General features: G+C 46.1%; 2 pseudogenes; both read right to left on the bottom strand.

Annotated features, from left to right (window-relative positions):
* LOC125507650 (DNA (cytosine-5)-methyltransferase DRM2-like) overlaps window positions 1-23,231 on the bottom strand; it is a 37,829-nt pseudogene extending 14,598 nt beyond the window's left edge.
* On the bottom strand, window positions 19,053-20,086 carry LOC147974112 (uncharacterized; annotated as a pseudogene).
* Window positions 23,232-23,455: the final 224 nt, after the last annotated feature.

The raw sequence follows: 23,455 nt of genomic DNA, 5'->3' as shown, positions 1-23,455 counted from the left end.
GGTCAGACCGCATAACAACATACATTGTTCCCTTTGTCATCGGTATGTTACTTGCCCGAGATTCGATCGTCGGTATCCAATACCTAGTTCAATCTCGTTACCAGCAAGTCTCTTTACTCGTTTTGTAATACATCATCTCGCAACTAACTCATTAGTTGCAATGCTTGCAAGGCTTATGTGATGTGCATTACTGAGAGGGCCCAGAGATACCTCTCCGACAATCGGAGTGACAAATCCTAATCTCGAAATACGCCAACCCAACATCTACCTTTGGAGACACCTGTAATGCTCCTTTCTAATCACCCAGTTATGTTGTGATGTTTGGTAGCACCCAAAGTGTTCCTCCGGCAAACGGGAGTTGCATAATCTCATAGTCATAGGAACATGTATAAGTCATGAAGAAAGCAATAGCAACATACTAAACGATCGGGTGCTAAGCTAATGGAATGGGTCATGTCAATCAGATCATTCAACTAATGATGTGACCTCGTTAATCAAATGACAACTCTTTGTCTATGGTTAGGAAACATAACCATCTTTGATTAACGAGCTAGTCAAGTAGAGGCATACTAGTGACACTCTGTTTGTCTATGTATTCACACATGTATTATGTTTCCGGTTAATACAATTCTAGCATGAATAATAAACATTTATCATGATATAAGGAAATAAATAATAACTTTATTATTGCCTCTAGGGCATATTTCCTTCAGTCTCCCACTTGCACTAGAGTCAATAATCTAGTTCAAATCGCCATGTGATTTATTAGCAATAGTTCACATCACCATGTGATTAACACCCATAGTCCACATCGATATGTGACCAACACCCAAAGGGTTTACTAGAGTCAGTAATCTAGTTCACATCGCTATGTGATTAACACCCAAAGAGCACTAAGGTGTGATCATGTTTTGCTTATGAGATAATTTTAGTCACCGGGTCTGTTATTTTCAGATCCGTAAGTATTTTGCAAATATTTATGTCAACAATGCTCTGCACGGAGCTACTCTAGCTAATTGCTCCCACTTTCAATATGTATCTAGATTGAGACTTAGATTCATCTAGATTAGTGTCAAAACTTGCATCGGCGTAACCCTTTACGATGAACCTTTTTTCACTTCCATAATTGAGAAACGTATCCTTATTCCACTAAGGATAATTTTGACCGATGTCTAGTGATCTACTCCTAGATCACTATTGTACTCCCTTGCCAAATCAGTGCAGGGTATACAATAGATCTGGTACACAGCATGACATACTTTATAGAACCTATGGCCAAGGCATAGGGAATGACTTTCATTCTCTTTCTATCTTCTGCCGTGGTCGGGCTTTGAGTCTTACTCAACTTCACACCTTGTAACACAGGCAAGAATCCTTTCTTTGCTTGATCCATTTTGAACTTCTTCAAAATCTTGTCAAGGTATGTGCTTTGTGAAAGTCCAATTAAGCGTCTTGATCTATCTCTATAGATCTTTATGCCTAATATGTAAGCAGCTTCACCGAGGTCTTTCATTGAAAAACTCTTATTCAAGTATCCCTTTATGCTATCCAGAAATTCTATATCATTTCCAATTAGTAATATGTCATCCACATATAATATCAGAAATGCTACAGAGCTCCCACTCACTTTCTTGTAAATACAGGCTTCTCCGAAAGTCTGTATAAAACCAAATGCTTTGATCACACTATCAAAGCGTTTATTCCAACTCCGAGAGGCTTGCACCAGTCCATAAATGGATCGCTGGAGCTTGCACACTTTGTTAGCTCCTTTTGGATCGACAAAACCTTCTGGTTGCATCATATACAACTCTTCCTCCAGAAATCCATTCAAGAATGCAGTTTTGACATCCATTTGCCAAATTTCATATTCATAAAATGCGGCAATTGCTAACATGATTCGGACAGACTTAAGCATAGATACGAGTGAGAAAATCTCATCGTTGTCAACACCTTGAACTTGTCGAAAACCTTTTGCGACAATTCTAGCTTTGTAGATAGTAACACTACTATCAGCGTCCGTCTTCCTCTTGAAGATCCATTTATTTTCTATGGCTTGCCGATCATCGGGCAAATCCATCAAAGTCCATACTTTGTTCTCATACATGGATCATATCTCAGATTTCATGGCCTCAAACCATTTCGCGGAATCTGGGCTCATCATCGCTTCCTCATAGTTCGCAAGTTCGTCATGGTCAAGTAACATGACCTCCAGAATAGGATTACCGTACCACTCTAGTACGGATCTCACTCTGGTTTACCTACGAGATTCGATAGTAACTTGATCTGAAGTTACATGATCATCATCATTAGCTTCCTCACTAATTGGTGTAGTAGTCACAGGAACAGATTTCTGTGATGAACTACTTTCCAATAAGGGAGCAGGTACAGTTACCTCATCAAGTTCTCTACTTTCCTCCCACTCACTTCTTTCGAGAGAAACTCCTTCTCCAGAAAGTTTCCGAACTCAGCAACAAAAGTCTTGCCTTCGGATCTGTGATAGAAGGTGTATCCAATAGTTTCCTTTGGATATCCTATGAAGATTTACTTCTCCGATTTGGGTTCGAGCTTATCATGTTGAAACTTTTTCACATAAGCATCGCAGTCCCAAACTTTAAGAAACGACAACTTTGGTTTCTTGCCAAACCATAATTCATACGGTGTCGTCTCAACAGATTTAGATGGTGCCCTTTTAACGTGAATGCAGCTGTCTCTAATGCATAACCCCAAAATGATAGTGGTAGATCGGTAAGAGACATCATAGATCGCACTATATCTAATAAAGTACGGTTATGACGTTCGGACACACCATTACATTGTGGTGTTCCAGGTGGCGTGAGTAGTGAAACTATTTCACATTGTTTTTACCTGAAGGTCAAACTCGTAACTCAAATACTCTTCTCTACGATCAGATCGTAGAAACTTTATTTTCTTGTTACGATGATTTTTCACTTCACTCTGAAATTCTTTGAACTTCTCAAATGTTTCAAACTTATGTTTCATCAAGTAGATATACTTATATCTGCTCAAATCATCTGTGAAGATCAGAAAATAATGATACTTGTCGCGAGCCTCAATATTCATCGGACCATATACATTAGTATGTATGATTTCCAACAAATCTGTTGCTCGCTCCATTGTTCCAAAGAACAGAGTCTTAGTCATCTTGCCCATGAGGCATGGTTCGCAAGCATCAACTGATTCATAATCAAGTGATTCCAAAAGCCCATCAGCATGGAGTTTCTTCATGCGCTTTACACCAATATGACCTAAACGGCAGTGCCCCAAATAAGTTGCACTATCATTATTAACTTTGCATCTTTTGGTTTCAATATTATGATTATGTGTATCACTACGATCGAGATCCAATGAACTATTTTCGTTGGGTGTGTAACCATATAAGGTTTTATTCATGTAAATAGAACAACAATTTATTCTCTTACTTAAATGAATAACCGTATTACAATAAACATGATCAAATCATATTCATGCTTAACGCAAACACCAAATAACACTTATTCAGGTTCAACACTAATCCCGAAAGTATAGGGAGTGTGCGATGATGATCATATCAATCTTGGAACCACTTCCAACACACATCGTCACTTCACCCTTAACTAGTCTCTGTTTATTCTGCAACTCCTGTTTCGAGTTACTAATCTTAGCAACTGAACTAGTATCAAATACTGAGGGGTTGCTATAAACACTAGTAAAGTACACATCAATAACATGTATATCAAATATACTTATGTTCACTTTGCCATCCTTCTTATCTGCCAATCACTTGGGGTAGTTCCGCTGCCAGTGACAAGTCCCTTTGCAGTAGAAACACTTAGTCTCAGGCTTAGGACCAGAATTGGGCTTCTTCACTTGAGCAGCAACTTGCTTGCTGTTCTTCTTGAAGTTCCCCTTCTTCCCTCTGCCCTTTTCTTGAAACTAGTGGTCTTGTCTACCATCAACACTTGATGTTTTTCTCGATTTCTACCTTCGTCAATTTCCGCATTACGAAGAGCTTGGGAATCGTTTCCGTTATCCCTTGCATATCATAGTTCATCACGAAGTTCTACTAACTTGGTGATGGTGACTAGAGAATTCTGTCAATCACTATCTTATCTGGAAGATTAACTCCCACTTGATTCAAGCGATTGTAGTACTCAGACAATCTGAGCATATGCTCACTAGTTGAGCGATTCTCCTCCATCTTTTAGCTATAGAACTTGTTGGAGACTTCATATCTCCCAACTCGGGTATTTGCTTGAAATATTAACTTCAACTCCTGGAACATCTCATATGCTCCATGACGTTCAAAACGTCTTTGAAGTCCCGATTCTAAGCCATTAAGCATGGTGCACTAAACTATCAAGTAGTCATCATATTGAGCTAGCCAAACGTTCATAACGTCTGCATCTGCTCCTGCAATAGGTCCGTCACCTAGCGGTGCATCAAGGACATAATTCTTCTGTGCAGCAATGAGGATAAACCTCAAATCACGGATCCAATCCGCATCATTGCTACTAACATCTTTCAACACAATTTTCTCTAGGAACATATCAAAATAAACACAGGGAAACAACAACGCGAGCTATTGATCTACAACATATTGCAAAATACTACCAGGACTAAGTTCATGATAAATTTAAGTTCAATTAATAAAATTACTTAAAGAACTCCCACTTAGATAGACATCCCTCTAATCCTCTAAGTGATCACGTGATCCAAATCAACTAAACCATAACCGATCATCACGTGAGATGGAGTAGTTTTTCAATGGTGAACATCGTTATGTTGATCATATCTACTATATGATTCACGCTCGACCTTTTGGTCTCCGTGTTCCGAGGCCATATCTGCATATGCTAGGCTCGTCAAGTTTAACCTGAGTATTCTGCATGTGCAAAAACTGGCTTGCACCCGTTGTAGATGGACGTAGAGCTTATCACACCTGATCATCACGTGGTGTCTGGGCACGACGAACTTTGGCAACGGTGCATACTCAGGGAGAACACTTCTTGATAATTTAGTGAGAGATCATCTTATAATGCTACCGTCAATCAAAGAAAGATAAGATGCATAAAAGGATAAACATCACATGCAATCAATATAAGTGATATGATATGGCCATCATCATCTTGTGCTTGTCATCTCCATCTCCGAAGCACCGTCATGATCACCATCGTCACCGGCGCGACACCTTGATCTCCATCGTAGCATCGTTGTCGTCTCGCCAATCTTATGCTTCCACGACTATCACTACCGCTTAGTAATAAAGTAAAGCATTACATCGCGATTGCATTGCATACAATAAAGCGACAACCATATGGCTCCTGCCAGTTGCCGATAACTTGGTTACAAAACATGATCATCTCATACAATAAAATTTAGCATCATTCCTTGACCATATCACATCACAACATGCCCTGCAAAAACAAGTCAGATGTCCTCTACTTTGTTGTTGCAAGTTTTACGTGGCTGCTACGGGCTTAAGCAAGAACCAATCTCACCTACGCATCAAAACCACAACGATAGTTTGTCAAATAGACTCCGTTTTAACCTTCGCAAGGACCGGGCGTAGCCACACTTGGTTCAACTAAACTTGGAGAGACAGTCGCCCGCAAGCCACCTGTGTGCAAAGCACGTCGGGGGAACCGGTCTCGCATAAGCGTACGCGTAATGTTGGTCCGGGTCGTCTCGTCCAACAATACCGCCGAACCAAAGTATGACATGCTGGTAGGCAGTATGACTTATATCGCCCACAACTCACTTGTGTTCTACTCGTGCATATAACATCAACATAAATAACCTAGGCTCGGATGCCACTGTTGGGGAACGTAGTAATTTCAAAAAATTCCTACGCACACGCAAGATCATGGTGATGCATAGCAACGAGAGGGGAGAGTGTTGTCTACGTACCCACGCAGACCGACTGCGGAAGCGTTGACACAACGTAGAGGAAGTAGTCGTACGTCTTCACGATCCAACCGATCAAGCACCGAAACTACGGCACCTCCGAGTTCGAGCACACGTTCAGCTCGATGACGATCCTCGGACTCCGATCCAGCAAAGTGGCGGGGAAGAGTTCCATCAGCACGACGGCGTGGTGACGATCTTGATGTACTACAGCAGCAGGGCTTCGCCTAAACTCCGCTACAGTATTATCGAGGACTATGGTGGCTAGGGGCACCCCACACGGCTAAGGAATAGATCACGTGGATCAACTTGTGTGTTTCTGGGGTGCCTCTGCCTCAGTATATAAAGGAGCCAAGGGGGAGGGGCCGCCGGTCAGGAGGAGGGCGCAGGAGGAGTCCTACTCCTTCCGGGAGTAGGACTCCCCCCCCCAATCCTAGTTCGACTAGGATTCCCCGAGGGGGAAAGAGAGAGAGGGGGGCCGGCCATCTCTCCTAGTCCTAATAGGACTAGGGGAGGGGGAGGCGCGCGGCCACCTTGGGCTGCCCCTTTCTCCTTTCCACTAAAGCCCATTAAGGCCCATATGTCTCCCGGGGGGTTCCGGTAACCTCCCAGTACTCTGGTAAAATCCCGATCGAACACTTCCGATATCCAAACATAGGCTTCCAATATATCAATCTTTATGTCTCGACCATTCGAGACTCCTCGTCATGTCCGTGATCATATCCGGGACTCCGAACAACCTTCGGTACATCAAAATGCATAAACTCATAATATAACTGTCATCGTAACCTTAAGCGTGCGGACCCTACGGGTTCGAGAACAATGTAGACATGATCGAGACACGTCTTCGGTCAATAACCAATAGCGGGACCTGGATGCCCATATTGGCTCCTACATATTCTACGAAGATCTTTATCGGTCAGACCGCATAACAACATACATTGTTCCCTTTGTCATCGGTATGTTACTTGCCCGAGATTCGATCGTCGGTATCCAATACCTAGTTCAATCTCGTTACCGGCAAGTCTCTTTACTCGTTCTGTAATACATCATCTCGCAACTAACTCATTAGTTGCAATGCTTGCAAGGCTTATGTGATGTGCATTACCGAGAGGGCCCAGAGATACCTCTCCGACAATCGGAGTGACAAATCCTAATCTCGAAATACGCCAACCCAACATCTACCTTTGGAGACACCTGTAATGCTCCTTCATAATCACCCAGTTACATTGTGACGTTTGGTTGCACCCAAAGTGTTCCTCCGGCAAACGGGAGTTGTATAATCTCATAGTCATAGGAACATGTATAAGTCATGAAGAAAGCAATAGCAACATACTAAACGATCAGGTGCTAAGCTAATGGAATGGGTCATGTCAATCAGATCATTCAACTAATGATGTGACCTCGTTAATCAAATGACAACTCTTTGTCTATGGTTAGGAAACATAACCATCTTTGATTAACGAGCTAGTCAAGTAGAGGCATACTAGTGACACTTTGTTTGTCTATGTATTCACACATGTATTATGTTTCCGGTTAATACAATTCTAGCATGAATAATAAACATTTATCATGATATAAGGAAATAAATAATAACTTTATTATTGCCTCTAGGGCATATTTCCTTCACATGGGCCTCTTGGGGCTGGTGCCCTTGGCCCATGTAGGCCAAGGCGCACCCCCTACAGCCCATGTGGCCCCCCGGGGGCAGGTGGCCCCACCCGATGGACCCTCGGGACCCTTCCGGTGGTCCCGGTACAATACCGGTGAACCCGAAACTTGTCCCGATGGCCGAAATAACACTTCCTATATATAATTCTTTACCTCCGGACCATTCCAGAACTCCTCGTGATGTCCGGGATCTCATCCGGGACTCCGAACAACATTCGGGTTACTACATATACATATCCCTACAACCCTAGCGTCACTGAACCTTAAGTGTGTAGACCCTACGGGTTCGGGAGACATGTAGACATGACTGAGATCGCTCTCTGCTCAATAACCAACAGCGGGATCTGGATACCCATGTTGGCTCCCACATGCTCCTCGATGATCTCATCGGATGAACCACGATGTCGAGGATTCAAGCAACCCCGTATACAATTCCCTTTGTCAATCGGTATGTTACTTGCCCGAGATCCGATCGTCGGTATCCCAATACCTCGTTCAATCTCGTTACCGGCAAGTCACTTTACTCGTACCGTAATGCATGATCCCGTGACCAGACACTTGGTCACTTTGTGCTCATTATGATGATGCATTACCGAGTGGGCCCAGTGATACCTCTCCGTCATACGGAGTGACAAATCCCAGTCTTGATCCGTGTCAACCCAACAGACACTTTCGGAGATACCCGTAGTATACCTTTATAGTCACCCAGTTACGTTGTGACGTTTGGTACACCCAAAGCACTCCTACGGTATCCGGGAGTTACACGATCTCATGGTCTAAGGAAAAGATACTTGACATCGGAAAACTCTAGCAAACGAACTATACGATCTTATGCTATGTTTAGGATTGGGTCTTGTCCATCACATCATTCTCCTAATGATGTGATCCCGTTATCAATGACATCCAATGTCCATAGTCAGGAAACCATGACTATCTGTTGATCAACGAGCTAGTCAACTAGAGGCTTACTAGGGACATGTTGGTGTCTATTATTCACACATGTATTACGATTTCCGGATAACACAATTATAGCATGAATAAAAGACAAATATCATGAACAAGGAAATATAATAATAATGCTTTTATTATTGCCTCTAGGGCATATTTCCAACACTAACGCGGTATGAGGTGGTACCGGTGAAGGGGGGAAACATCCGGAAAAATATCCCTGGTGTTTCGCGTTTTCAGACAGATGAACCGGAGGGGGAAAGTTGCGTGTTCGCTATGCTAGGGATGCGTGGCGGACGAACGGGCTGCGTATCCAGATACGTCTCGTCGTTCTGAGCAACTTTCATGTACAATTTTTTTCCATCCGAGCTACGGTTTATTTTATATTAATTTTAAAAGATTTAAATCATTTTTAGAATTTGTTTAATTATTTAAATCAATATTATCCAGAATAGTGTTTGCTGACATCAGCATGACGTCAGCAGTTGACCTGGTCAACCTGAGAGGTTGGTCCCACCTGTCAGTGACCCATTTTAATTAACCACATTAATTAACCTAATCAGGGTTAATTAGGGGGGGTGGGCCCCACTGTCATTGGCTAATTAAGTAATTAACTAATCAGGTTAATTAGGTAACTAACGTTTAATTAGTTGTTTAATTTAATTAATCAAAATTAATTAAGTTAATTATTTCTTTAGTTAATTAATTAACTAATTAATTAATTATTAATTATTTTTATTTTTATTTAATAATTTTTTAATCCCCTTTTTATAGACGTTCTAGGCGCTGGGGCCCGCGTGTAAGTGGCCCAGGGCCTTGCGGGCGCGGGTTCATGGTTGCGGGTGCTCGCAACTGTGGCCATGAGAGGCGAGGGCGAGCACTCCCGGGGCCTCGGTGGCCGGCGACGACGGGAGCAGCGCCGAGCACGGGGAGCTGCGTGGCACGACGCCGGCGAGACGAGCCGTGGCGGCCTTCGGCAGGCGCAGGGGAGCGCGGTATGCGCCGGCGGCTACATGCAACAGGGGACGGCGGAAGGCGTAGCAGCACGGGCAAGCGAGGCGTGAGGACACCGCAAGCGGGCGACGCGAGCGGCCGGTGGGAGCGGGGCGGCGCGGTGGAGCAGATCCGCAGAGCGGGAGCAGGGGCGGCGAGCAGTCGCGGTGGCGCAGCGTGGCGGTCAGCGTGCGGGGATGAGTGAGAGGCGGCGCGGCCTCGGCAAGGCGGGGACACGGCGGGCGACACCGAGGAGCAATGGTCGTGGGGCGAGGGTCGGGCGCAACAGCAGCAGGCCGCAGCGAAAGGCGGGGCCAAACACGGGCGCGCGGGCGCATGAGCGCTGGAGGCGCAGGCGCGGCCCCGCGCGCGTGAGCGCGCGTGGGTGCACGGGCGGCAGGAGGAGTAGCACGGCAGGGACGCGCAGTGCGCGGCACGAGGCTCGCGGTGCGCGGCGGGAGCGAGGCAGAGGAGAAGGAGGGGCCTCACGAGGGGTTTGTAGGGCACGGGGCAATGGGAGTCGAGGAGGAAGTCGAAGACGACGGCGACGTGATGACGAGGTGCAGCGGCGTGTGTCGACGGCGTCGGCGACGTTAGGGTCAGGGAAGTCAAGGCGGAGGAGCTCCGGCGAGGCTCCTCCGGTGAACGGCGACGGCAATCCGGGGCGGTGGCGTCGATGGGGTCGGGTGCGTGGTCGCCCCGATCTCGATCTAGATCGAGGGAGTGAGGGGAGAGTGGGGGAAGTGGGGATCGGGTGGTTAGGGTCTTGGTCGGGGTGGGGGTGGCCTATAGGCCAGGGGGTGGCCGGCTGGGCCAAGGGGTCCAGCGGGGGGGTTCTCTTTCTCCTTTTCCTTTTTTTGCTAGTTTTGTTTTTTCTGGTTTTGTATTTTTCCTTTTCTTTTGTTTATTTTATTTCCTGTTTTAAATCATTTTAAATTATTTAGGCCTTTTATAAAAATGTGTTTACTACACCATATTTATCTGTGTAATATTTAGTACAAACCGAACATTTTTACTTTAATGTTTGAAAACTTTTATTATTTACCACACTTGAATTTGAATTTTGGACCGGTTTGATCTAACGATAGATTAGCAGCAGTAACCGTGGTGACGTGGCACCATTAGCGTGGGATCAATTATCCGAGCATCACACACGTGCGACCTCGTGTCGATTGAGGATTGGCGCGGAGAGGCACTTAGGCCGCCACCAGTTGGGGCATGACGCGCGGCGTGCGCTGGGCTGGAGACAGCCGCACGGTCGGCTGGCGCTGTCGCCTGCGTGTCTGGCGCGTCTGCCGGCGCCGATCCCGAGGGAGATCGACTGAGCTGCTGCTGCGGAGTCAATCCCGAGGATGATTTGCCTCCCGGATGCGGACACATGCAATATGGACCTGCCGGCGTGTTTTTTTCACTGATTTCTTCATTATTTTCGCTGTTATCTCCTGGAACATCATCAGAAAACTCATGCACACCATTAGTAGCAGGATTAGTCAGCATTTGATCATCAGAATTCGGACCCCCTTGATCAATGGTGGTAAGATGAGTAGGTAAGAGGAGAATTTCTTCTCGGAGACGAGCACCGGCGTTTGGGTGTAGGGTGGCGAAACGAAATTGTGTTTCGTCAAAAACGACGTCACGAGATATATAGACACGGCCAGTGGAAATATCTAAGCACTTGACACCTTTGTGTTGAGGGCTATACCCTAGAAAAGCACATTGTTTTGAGCGAATCATGAGTTTTCTTTTGTTGTATGGGCGAAGATTGGGCCAACAAACACACCCAAACACGCGAAGAGATTTATAGTCTGGTTTGATGTGAAGAAGTCTTTCTACTGGAGTTTGATTATTGATGACTCGACTATGAAGCATGTTAATGATGTGAACAGCAGTAAGAAAGGCCTCATCCCAAAACTTGAGGGGCATGGAGGCTCCTGCCAGGAGGGCTAGCCCAACCTCAACTATGTGTATGTGCTTCCGTTCAGCGGAGCTGTCGTAGAATTGTCACAGCAGATGTCCTAGTGTGAGGACTTAGTCGTGAGGTCAACGCATCTTTGTGGTAGTTTGAGAGGGGTTGATCGGGATGAGAGACGCAGAGCAGATCAACGCATAAAACAAGAATTTAGACAGCTTCGGGACCCGGGAAACATCAACCGGTAATAGCCCTACATGCTGTTTGTGGCTAGATCTCATTATGCTCATGAAAGAGTCGCCGCATAAGCCGGCTCCCCCTTAGTGTCTAGCCCTAGAGATTGTTTTCTTCTTCCCTGTCCCTCTTTGGGGAGCCCTGCCCCTCCTTATATATGTTGAAGGGGCGGATTACATGTGGAGTCCTAGTAAGACTAGGACTAGTCTATCCTTTCTCACAAGTTGAATACAAGTCCGGGTCTTGCTTCCTCATAAAGGAAATATTCGTCATCCCTTTCCTCTTAAGCCGGCCCACCAGAGTATAAGCCGACCTGCTGGGCCTTGGGCCTTGTCGTCCGTCTGATTCGCCCGCCGGGTCTCCAGTGAGTCACAATGTCCAGGCGGGTTACATGTAAACCGTCATGTCCGGGCGGATCGCCAGTGAGCCGCCAAGCTCCAGCCAGGTCTCTGGTGAGTCGCCAAGCCCGGCCGGGTCATGATTCCGGCCGGTTCATACCGGGGGTATATCCCCGACATTAGCCCCCTGTTTAATTTGGATTTATTCATGTTAAACTGATCCTGTAAAATAAACACAAGAACAAACTTGATAGGTTGTGCTTTGGGTTAAATATTTTCCTGAACCGGCACCTGATTATCTTTAAGTCCTTGTCATTTACTTCTGGATGCATACTCAAAGATCTTATAGCAAATCTCCTTTAACAGATATGTCCAAACCTTGCCAATGCAAAAATCCAGATACTTCTTTTGAGAACTCCGGGTCAATAGGCCAGCTTCAGAGCCAATTTGCAGACATTGGTATCTTACAGAGAAATATTGTAATAAATAATCCACTTGAATCGGCTTCCAAAGCACCGGCTTAAAAAATATTGGTCTTGAAAAACTCATCTAACTTTCAGTCGGCTTGTAGAACTTGTCGGTTTATCATTGCCAAAATATCCGGTTTGTAAATATTGATAGCACCGGGTCATAATTGTTGCCGACACTAGGTCATAGTTATTGGTGACGCCGGGTCAATCTGGTTTACTCAAAACTGATAATTTGAAGTTATTCCTCCCTTATATGCATATCACCTGTAGCCCCCAAGTGCCGGGTTGCCATGCTTGCAACAACCTGGGACTTGTAATTGCCTTATGCTCATAAAGATTTCAACCAGTGTAGCCCCCAAGGGCCGGGTCAATATGCAATAATGAGCAGGAACTTTGTAAATATGATCATGTAAATTTGAGCAACAACGTGTAGCCCCCAAGGGCCGGGTCAATAAGATATTACTGAGCTGAGACTTTGTATATGATTCATTGATAATACCATCAAATGATGTAATCTCCACCATGGGGCTTGAACCCACGTCCACAAGGTTAAGAGCTTTGTACTCTACCAACTGAATAATGGATCTTTCAATATAATGAATTAAGGCTTGTGTACCTTGAATTTCCGATAGGAGCAATTGGTAGCCCCCAAGGGCCGGTTCATTTAAAATGTGATGAGTCGGGTCTTTAATAAGTTGAGCAAAAAATGACTTTGCATTAGCCCCCAAGTACCATGGTGCATGCTGGCAGTGACATGGGACTTGTATATTCGATGTAATCTCGATTTGAACAATGTAGCCCCCAAGTGCCGGGTCGTAAGCCTGCAGCGACTCGGGACTATTTCCTCCATTGTAAAATAAATCATGCCCATTGATAAAAATAATAGCCGTTGCGCTACAGCGACTTTGAAAACCTCAATCATAACACTGGTTACTGATAATCACAATAGAAATCCAGCCATGTTGGCTATTCAAGATTTGAATAATATAATCCGGTACGAAAACCTCAATCATTCAATATCATCATGAAAATCCAGTCAGTTTTGGCTATTAAAGATTTGAATACCTCATCGGTTGACAAGTAGATCCGGAATTTAAATACCTGGTGGCTCTTGGCCGATGACGACTTAATGCGCATTCATTGTAAGCCGGAATTTTTGTAACCCGATGGCCTATAGCCCTTGAGAAAATCAATAATTGATAACCCTTTTGAGACACCAATTTCAGTGATGAGCTTGGACTGAAGCATTTATATAAGTCATAGTTCTGCAAATCCTGCATAGAGTTTAAACAATATATGCCCTGGCGACTTAACATCAAGAGGCAGGGTGGGTAACCACCCAAATGTAGTCTTACCCTGCACACAAGTAGATCACAAGAACCCTTGACGGTTTGCCGCAGGGCGGGTCATAATACCTCACATATAACCACTGTGATATTGAATTTGTATTGCCGGTTTACATGACCTGTGCAGTAAGGATGATAACCCAATCCTTAGAAGCCAATGCTTCCACATACATGATGATTGTCATAAGCTGGTGACTTATAGTCAAAAGTCAAGCTGGTTTAAGCATAAAACACTTATATACATTTGAGATATAATCCAAAAAAGGTCTCAAGTCAAACCCAAAATTGTTTGCAAAAAAGACTTAAAAAATTTAAGGCTTCTGATTCGTATACGATCAGAAAACCGTTCCAAAGGGGTTGAGCTAAGATTCGAATACGATCATATAGCCCCCAGTGGCTTTGGCGTTGCGCCGATCAAGAGGGTACCGACAACTATGTTCTCTTTGGTTCGAATACGACCTATGTTTGAACAGGAAGCCCCCAAATGACCTTGAGAGGTTTTTAACGACCCTGATTCGAATACGATCCAAGTCGGACCCAAAAGCGGTTAAGCTATGATTTGGATACGATCAAGAAGCCCCCTAGTGAGTTTGGCTTTGCGCCGATGAAAAGGGTTACGACAGCTACGTTCTCTTTGGTTCGAATACGACCTATGTTTGAACAGGAAGCCCCCAAGTGACCATATAAATTCTGGCATCGCGCCGATCAAGAGGGTACCGACAGCTATGCTCGATGAGAAGGAAGCCCCCAAGTGATCATAATAAGATAAGCCGTAAGCCGTAAGGCAGGATACCCATGTTTGAATCGCGCATCAGCAAGTTCTCTTTGGCAACTATTAATTTGTCTGAAAACTCAAACTTGCAAGAGATTAATTCTTTTTGAACCGGAACTTTAAACCGGTTTTGAGAGCTTCAAGCTTTGTGGGAAACAGGTTTACCTTGAACCGGATTTTGAACCGAAATCCTTCCTTTTAAGCTGGAAATTTCCTGACGGCCTTTAAATATTCATCAAAAAGACAGTAGCGTCCGGGGCCGGGCTATTTTTTCTTCCAATGACCCGGAGTTCTTGAATCTGCCTTAAACTGGCAATTATTTACTTAGTCATGTCATCATAACCCCCGAGTCTCGAGGCAACTCGAGGAGTTGTCTTGAGATTCTCCATATTTGATCGTGATGTAAACCGGTAAGAGTCATTCAACAGCTCAGTGATATAACTTGTCCTGTATTGAAGAACTTGCAAGCCAGAGCAATTGCTCTTTTTAAGGAAAAAGCAATATATAATATAAAAATATACTGGATGGATTTCATCTGATGTGTCAGGTCAGCAATTATGACCGAGGAGTTGATGATCACCATGGTGACACTGGAATCAATCACGGCCGAGTCGGCCGCGGGTGCTGACAGATCTGTCGGCCGCGGCGTTTTAAACCGGTGTGGACGGGAGAGTCGACCACGGCGTTGTAAACCGGTGCGGTCGCGAGAAACGACCACGACGATTTGTAAGTCGGTGCGGCCGCGAGAGACGGCCACGACGTTATAAGACGGTGCGGGAGTCCGTTGAGTAACGACGACCACATGTGCCAAAAGATGTTGGCATGCCTCCATCTCCGCGGTATAATATCACCTTTTGTCATAAATAATTGCCCTGCATAAAGAATATTGCAGACCAAGGCAAAGATAAATCTGTTCTTTGACAAAAACAACATGTGCTAATAAAACCAACTTGGATGGATATTACCTGATTTGTTTGGACGATGGATGATCCGTTTATCGCGACAGAGGTGTCTTAGGCAGACCGGCGACTTAATATAACCCCCGGCGGCTCAAAGCGGCAAGGGCGGCTCAACACGGCTCCGGCGGGTTGATGTAAATTAAGCTGCACGAGCGGCGACTTGCACACACCTGTTCCATCAGTAAGCGGGCACGGACGCCGGCGCGTGATGCTGCTGCCGTACACTTCATAGACACAACATGGCACCACCTTTGCTGCACATAAAAATATACAGACCAAAATAATTGTTCTTAAACAATTTAATATGTACTGATAAGATATATAGAGAAGATAGCACCTGGTATTTTCAGCGGGTAAACATGGACAATGTCTTGACTGCACCCTTAACCTCATGTGGAGTAGTAGTGGCCACGGCGGTTGCTCGCTGCTAGCGGCGGCTTACTCGTGGCGGTTCAGTGACGAACACGGTAGCGAGGCCGGATCGGGCAGAACCGCTCGCGCTAGGGCGGCTCAGCACAGTCATAGGCGGTAGCTCGGAGCAAGGGTAATCGCAGAGTTCATGTCCTTCTCCGGGTCATCCTGTATAAAACAGTACAGGCCAGAAAAAAGAAGATATTTTCTAAAAGAATTAACATGTACAGACACAAAAAATCAGTGTTGAGAACACCTGGTTTTTCGTCGGACGTAGCAATCGAAGCAAAATTCATCATGCAGGCTTTAATGGGTCTTCATATCCACCCATGCATCCATCAATCTCTGGAGGGCGTGCCCAAACATCATTTTTTTACGCCAATATACATCATTGCATTAGCCGTGACCAATCATGTTAACTTTGGCTGATTCCTGTATTAGACCTCCCGTGAGATGTACTAGTAGTGCTTTTCTTATTCTCCTTTCTTTCGGTCTTTGACTTCCGCAGATTGCCGCTGCATGTGCGTGCAACAAGTCGTCAAGGCGTCTCGAGGTCAGTGAAGTGGCTCGGCGAAGCGGAAACTGTGAAGCAGGGCGCAGCAGCGACTAGAAGCGGGGCCTTGAGGCGCTTTGGCGGGTCAACCGACGTGCGGGAGGCGGAGCCGGCGTCCGGCACGGCGGCGCAGAAAACGGTCAGGGCCGCAGGCACGGAGCAGGTGTGAGCCAAGCGCGGCGCAGTTGATGCTTAAGGGAGTGAGGCCGCAGCGGTTGACGGCGGCGACGGTGACCCGGCGCTGGACGAGCGCAAGGAGATGTCGCAACAGTCATCCGTTGATTGATTCATAGCACAAGTATTTGGATGTTTTCCTCACCAAATGGAGTACTAATCGGTTTAGTACTTGTTGACAGCAATGGACTGACTTGTACTGTAGTAGACTTTGGTCATCACTGGCGGCGGCTCAACCGATGCAGGCCAGGCGGTTCAGAAGTGGACGACGGAGGCGGCCGGCTCGGAGGTGGCGTTGGGCGCCTGTGAAGCGAGGTCACACACGCGGAAGCCGCTCTCGAGTCGTGGTCGGTTGGATGAACCCACGTCCGTTCCCGAGTCGTAACCAGTTGATACCAGGTCGTGGCCTTCTCCCTTTTTTGGTAATTAAAAAACTTGCTGGACAAATTACTCCTCCCCAAAAATCTGAGCTTTTACATGGACGGTACTCAAGTACTACTTGGTAGACCACTTTATACGAACAGTAGCAACGGAGTAGCGCTGTAGTAGTATTGCCTCGGGGCTTGACCCTTGCTCACACACGCGCGTTGATACAGATTGATCCGACATGGCGTACGGCTGCAACATAATTCCTGTCGGTCTCGGCGACACGCGACTTTAGCCAAAAAAAATATTCTTCTATTCGGTTTCGACGGTTCGCGTTGTATCGGCGATGCCAAACCCTAAATTCCTTTTAACCCAATATGTACGTCGCCGCTGAATACTTTTCCACGCTGGCTCTTCTTAATCCGGTCAACTGCGAGCTTCTCGATCCCTGGGAGAGATCCGTTCAAAAACTCAACACCATCGTGCGCGAGCCTCATGATGGGCGCCAACTGTCGTGGAATTGTCACAGCAGATGTCTTAGTGTGAGGACTTAGTCGCGAGGCCAACGCATCTTTGTGGTAGCTTGAGAGGGGTTGATCGGGATGAGAGACGCAGGGCGGATCAACGCATAAGACAAGAATTTAGACAGTTTTGGGCCCCGGAAAACATCAACCAGTAATAGCCCTACATGCTGTTTGTGGCTAGATCTCATTATGCTCATGAAAGAGTCGCCGCATAAGCCGGCTCCCCCTTAGTGTCTAGCCCTAGAGATTGTTTTCTTCTTCTCTGTCCCTCTTTGGGGAGCCCTGCCCCTCCTTATATATGTTGAAGGGGCGGATTACATGTGGAGTCCTAGTAAGACTAGGACTAGTCTATCCTTTCTCACAAGTTGAATACAAGTCCGGGTCTTGCTTCCTCATAAAGAAAATATTCGTCATCCCTTTCCTCTTAAGCCGGCCCACCAGAGTATAAGCCGGCCTGCTGGGCCTTGGGCCTTGTCGTCTGTCTGATTCGCCCGCCGGGTCTCCAGTGAGTCACAATGTCCAGGCGGGTTACATGTAAACCGTCATGTCCGGGCGGATCGCCAGTGAGCCGCCAAGCTCCAGCCAGGTCTCTGGTGAGTCGCCAAGCCCGGCCGGGTCATGATTCCGGCCGGGTCATACCGGGGGTATATCCCCGACAGGAGTCGTTCTGTTGGTGGGCATGAGGACATGAGACGTGGTGTGATATGCCAAGTGTTTGGAAGAAGGAGTTGAGTTTTTCATACTCCCCCCCCCCCCCAGTCCGATTGGACTGCAATAATTTTGCTGTCAAATTTTCGTTCAACCAAGGCTTGAAAGTTTTGAAAGACTTGAAAAACATCAGATCTCTTTTTGGGAAGATAGATCCACACAAACTTGCTATAGTCATCTATAAAGCTTACATAATACTCATGTCTACCAACAGAGGTGGGTGCAGGACCCCACACATCAGAAAAGATCAATTGAAGTGGTTTGGTAGAGACACTAGTAGATAGTGGATACGGTAATTGATGACTTTTAGCACATTGACAAGAATCACAAATGGTTTCGACATTTCGCTCACCAACAAATGGGAGTTTATTTTTCCTAAGCAATTTTTCAACTAAAGAAAAAGCAGCATGCCCTAATCGATCGTGCCACCGTGTTGACGAAACTTTGACAACACCATTGGCTTGTTTATTGAGTCTCCTAAGCTCCGGAATCAACGGGTAAAGCCCTCGAACACATCTACCTCGATAGAGAACCTTCTTCGTGGCCTGGTACTTGATCAAAAAGAAATAAGGATGAAATTCGAGGAAAACATGATTATCAAGGGCAATTCTATGAACTGAGAGGAGACTTTTAGCAGCACTAGGGACATGCAAAATTTTCTTGAGATGAATTGGACGGTGAGGGGTACGAAACGTAGAATGACCAATGTGACAAATCTGCATACCTTCTTCACTTGTCGTGTGGATGTGATCTTTGCCACGATACTTGTCTTTCATCGTGACCTTCTCAAGCTCGTTGGTGATGTGATTGGTGGTGCCGCTATCGACGTACCAAGTTGTGTCGATGCCGTAGGATCCATCAGCGGCGGCAGCCACTTTTTCTTCATCTTGGGAGTCCTCGTCGTCTTCATCATAACGGTACCAGCAATCCTTCGCGGTGTGCCCTGGCTTACCGCAAATTTGGCAGCGAGGCGTCTCCGGTCGGGCCCGAGGTGGACCGCCGCCACAACGACCACGAGATACACCAGAGCGGTTGTTGCCGCCGCCGTTGTTGCCGCCACCACCGTGTCCGCCAGATCGCCCCTTGGCGCGAGAAGAGCTACGGCCACGTGATCCACCACCACGGCCACGCACCGCGGCGTTGGCAGAGGAGCGGAAGCCGCCGCTGCCCGAGTGATTAAACTGGGCCATGCGCTGGTCGAAGTTGCTGAGCATGGCGTAGAGCTCGTCGAGGGAGACCGGCGTGACGCGTGCGTCGAGGGCGGAGACGAGGGGCTGGTAGTCGACGTCGAGGCCGTGGATGATGTAGGAGATGAGTTCGTCATCTTGGATGGCCTTCCCCGCATTGACAAGCTCGTCGGCGAGGCCACGGAGAGAGGCAAAGTAGGCGGCAACCATCTGGTTGCCCTTCTGCGCATTGATGAGCGTCGTCCTGATGTTATTCACGTGGCTCAAACATACCTGCCACTGCTGTCCAGAGCGCGTGCGCCGTGGTGACCGTGGTCACTGCAATCAGGACCTCCTTGGAGAGGGTGCTGAGCAGGTAGCCCAGCATCTGTTGATCCTCCCGGACCCAGATTGGATGGAGAGGGTTGGGCTCAGTGCTTTCTTTGCCATCCTTGTCCTTGGTGACATGAAGCCTGCCCGGCTCCAGTGTGGTGCCGTCGACGTAGCCGAAGACGCCGGCGCCGCGTAGATGAGGAGTGACCTGCATGCGCCAGAGCACATAGTTCGTGCGTGTTAACTTCTCGGTGACCTGCCCATTGAGGGTGGTCTCGGAAGCGCCGGAGGAGGAGGAGGAAGACATGGCTAGGCTCGGTAGATGGGATCTCAGTAGATGGGAAGAGATGGGGCTCTGATTACCATGTGCGAACTAGCGGAACGTCTTACCTTCTCAGGCCGACGGCTTCATGTTATATAGATGGAGCGTACCTCCCATAACAGCGCATACATTCGGTTGAGATTACATTCTTGAAGAGGAAGAAAGGAGATAGAGATAAGAGTTACAAGAGATAAACATTATAATCTAACTAGCTAACCAGATGCGACTCATGAAGATATCCGCCAGCCATGTAGATATTGATGTGTTTAACATGCACTTGCTACACATGTTTGTAAGCAATTGAGCTGTGTTCTCTGGTCCCAGTAAGGCCACCACTTCTTGTAATGAGGGAATGCCTCAAATATGGTCTTGGGGGCAGAGGAAGAAGAGGCAATCTGTTATCAATCTGCACATAAATGAAGAGAATCCACAAACTCTGGCTGAATGTCAAACAGATTCCTTGAAGTTTTCGCCCATTCACCTTTTGGAGCTCGGGCCACATTTTCATAATAGAAAAAAGGTGGTCCGATATCTAGTTTAGAAAGCATTCGGGTAACTGATGGTCCCCTGTAACCAGGCAAGTTAAATCCAGACATTGGATTTGGGAGAGGCATTGATTCCTCATCGCTGCCATCCAAGGAAGGTCGATTGCCTTGTCCTTCACCCCCATATCTCTTCCTCTTTTTCCTGCTCTCTTCCATCAACCTTGCTTTCTTTCTGCCTCCAAAGGAATTGAAGCATCTATCTGTAACCTGCCAAATGTACACAGATTCTGGTGTCCTTACATCAAATTAAAAGAGCGAAAATGGCATCTTATTCAAGTGTACATCAAACCACAAGGTACCTCACAAGGTACCTGATGGTCAGATAAGTTTCTAGAATGACAATCTTCTGCGGCACACGATGCACTAATCGAATCAACTAATAGACAGATATCAGCATCCACACCTAGGGAAATTCAAACAGAAATATATAGCATAAGGTATTCTTTCCATGAAAGAATTACCGTTAATGCAAATGATTTCAAAAAGAAGCATGCCACATCTTGTAATAGCCCTATTTGCTTCATCTTCAGAAAAGCCCATGTGTACTAAGGAGTTGATCTTATCGTCCCTCTCTGACATCTCTCGCAAAAATTCCTGCATAAAAGTACAACAAAATAAGAGATTAGAATATACTAGATATATCTCACTGACTTCTTACTGCCAAACTAAGTGATTGCTGACAGGGATATACAACTACGGAGCAACATGTATATGGCTAGAGAAAAGAAGGGGGCCTACACTATTCAATGATCAAGAGATGAATAGCATAGAGCTCCCAAGAAACAAGCGAACAAAACAGAAAAAAAATTATATCAATGCAATAATTTAGGAACCTCATTTCTTCCGGTGCTGTTTGAGAATGACATTAATACAATAGCAAGTAACAATATGAAGTACTAGTTGTGCTGGACAGGAATGAACGGGCAGGTTAGTTGTTTCATCTGGTTGTGCTGGATGCATAGCAATAGTGAAACACAATCATCTGGTCTCTCCATGCTGCTTTCGTGATAGAATTTTAAACACCGGTGGATGGATGATGAAGCAAACCGTGCGTCTTCAAGAGAAGATGACGAAGTGATGAGCTGGGTTGCAGCACAAACTTTACAACAGTGCAGGATATAATTATTTAGGTCCAGTCATATTCTTGCTTCTTTGTTTAGTATTAAGCATTCAAGTTTAGCTTCTATTTCTTCCAAACTCTTCTGAGCTCAGTATGATTGTAGACTATATCCTGGACTACAAATTACTCCTTCCGTTAGGAAATAACTGGCGTTGTTTTAGTTCAGATTTGAACTAAAACCGCACCACTTGTTTCCGAGCGGAGGTAATGAATCAAAAACCATAACCGGTGCACAAACTTGGATTTTTGCAGGTTAAAGCGCCTGCGGTATGTGTAATATATTCTCTTGGTTAAAGCACCTGTAATATAATTTTCTTGTACCAACATAACTCCACAAGTTGCAAGCCTTACTACTAATATTCAAATGCATAAAAACTGAAGAGAAAACGAGTGGTGACTAACAAAAATATCTACGGGGAATATTGCAGAACAATAATACACTCTTAAACGATAAATTTTTAACATGGTGAAAATTCTATGTAACAAAAATCAAGTGCTCAAACTACACTCACGAAATCTCAAAACAGTAAGTAACAGGGGTGCTCATGGCAAAGATTTCAAATATATCAGCATATGATCAAACAATTCTTGGCTACTGAACTGAAGATAAGTAATCATCTACTCCTTCCGTTCCCAAATATTTGTCTTCATAGAGATTTCAACAAGTGACTAAATACGAAGCAAAATGAGTGAATCTACACTCTAAAATATGTCTACATACATCCGTATGTTGTAGTCCATTTAAAATGTCTAGAAAGACAAATATTTGGGAACAGAGGGAGTACCTCACAACCAGAATCATCAGAGCTTGACTCTCTACCACCAGCATCATCATCACCATCCCAGTTCCCAAAATCCAGATCATCGTTATCTTCAACAACAGGGAGGATGCAGCCAGAAGTAGAGTGATTATTACCCACTGCATCATCGTCATCTAGTCAGTATGGAGATACTGTCACTAGCTGTCAAGCAGGTTGGAAGACGTGTTCAGAAGGCGAAGACGTAAAGCGTTGGCGGGTGGTTTGAATGTGTGGGCCGGTCTGGTGTGGGCTTGGGTGCGTGTAGCGGGCCTTGGGCCGTTTGTATTGATGGCAGCATATATAAGCTGGCCGTGTGGATCCCTGCGGGGTATCGTTGCATGAATTTGAATTCACTCTCTCTCTCTCTGGTTGCGTCTGCATCTCTCTTTCCCTCTCGCTGATCCCCTCTCCTATCCGATCTCGCAGGCGACGAGCCCCAAATCCGGCAGCCTCCCTCGGCCAAAGGCAAGGGTGTTACAATCTGGTATCAGAGCGACCGGTCCGTGGCTCGCTTCCGCTATTCTTGAGAGCGTACACAACAAATTCCGAGGCGACGGTCTCCGATCACCCTAGGGTTCGATCGGTGTAATCCTCGAACTGAGGTGGGTTGCTCCAGAGAGGAACGACACGACGGCGTTCAAGGCCAGCACCCAGACGAAGCACATCACGCGCGGGATGGAGCTGTTCCAGGAGCGCATGCTGAAGGAATTCGCGGAGCTGCGGGCGGAGCAGAGCAAGTTGGGCAAGGTGGCGGAGAGTTGCGACCGATTGGAAGCGCTGGACGAAATTGGAGGAGCAGTCTCAGCGCCTGGACCAAGTGCAAGTGAAAGTGAATCTCTCCTGCGACACTCTGGGCAAGGTGCAGCAAGAGCAAGCGCAGTCGGCGAAA

The sequence above is a fragment of the Triticum urartu genome, chromosome 5A, assembly GCF_056163025.1.
Source record: "Triticum urartu cultivar PI428250 chromosome 5A, HENAU_Tu73, whole genome shotgun sequence".
NCBI lineage: Eukaryota > Viridiplantae > Streptophyta > Magnoliopsida > Poales > Poaceae > Triticum > Triticum urartu.
The sequence above is the reverse complement of the archived record's forward strand: the minus strand, read 5'-3'. Positions and strand labels throughout refer to the sequence as shown.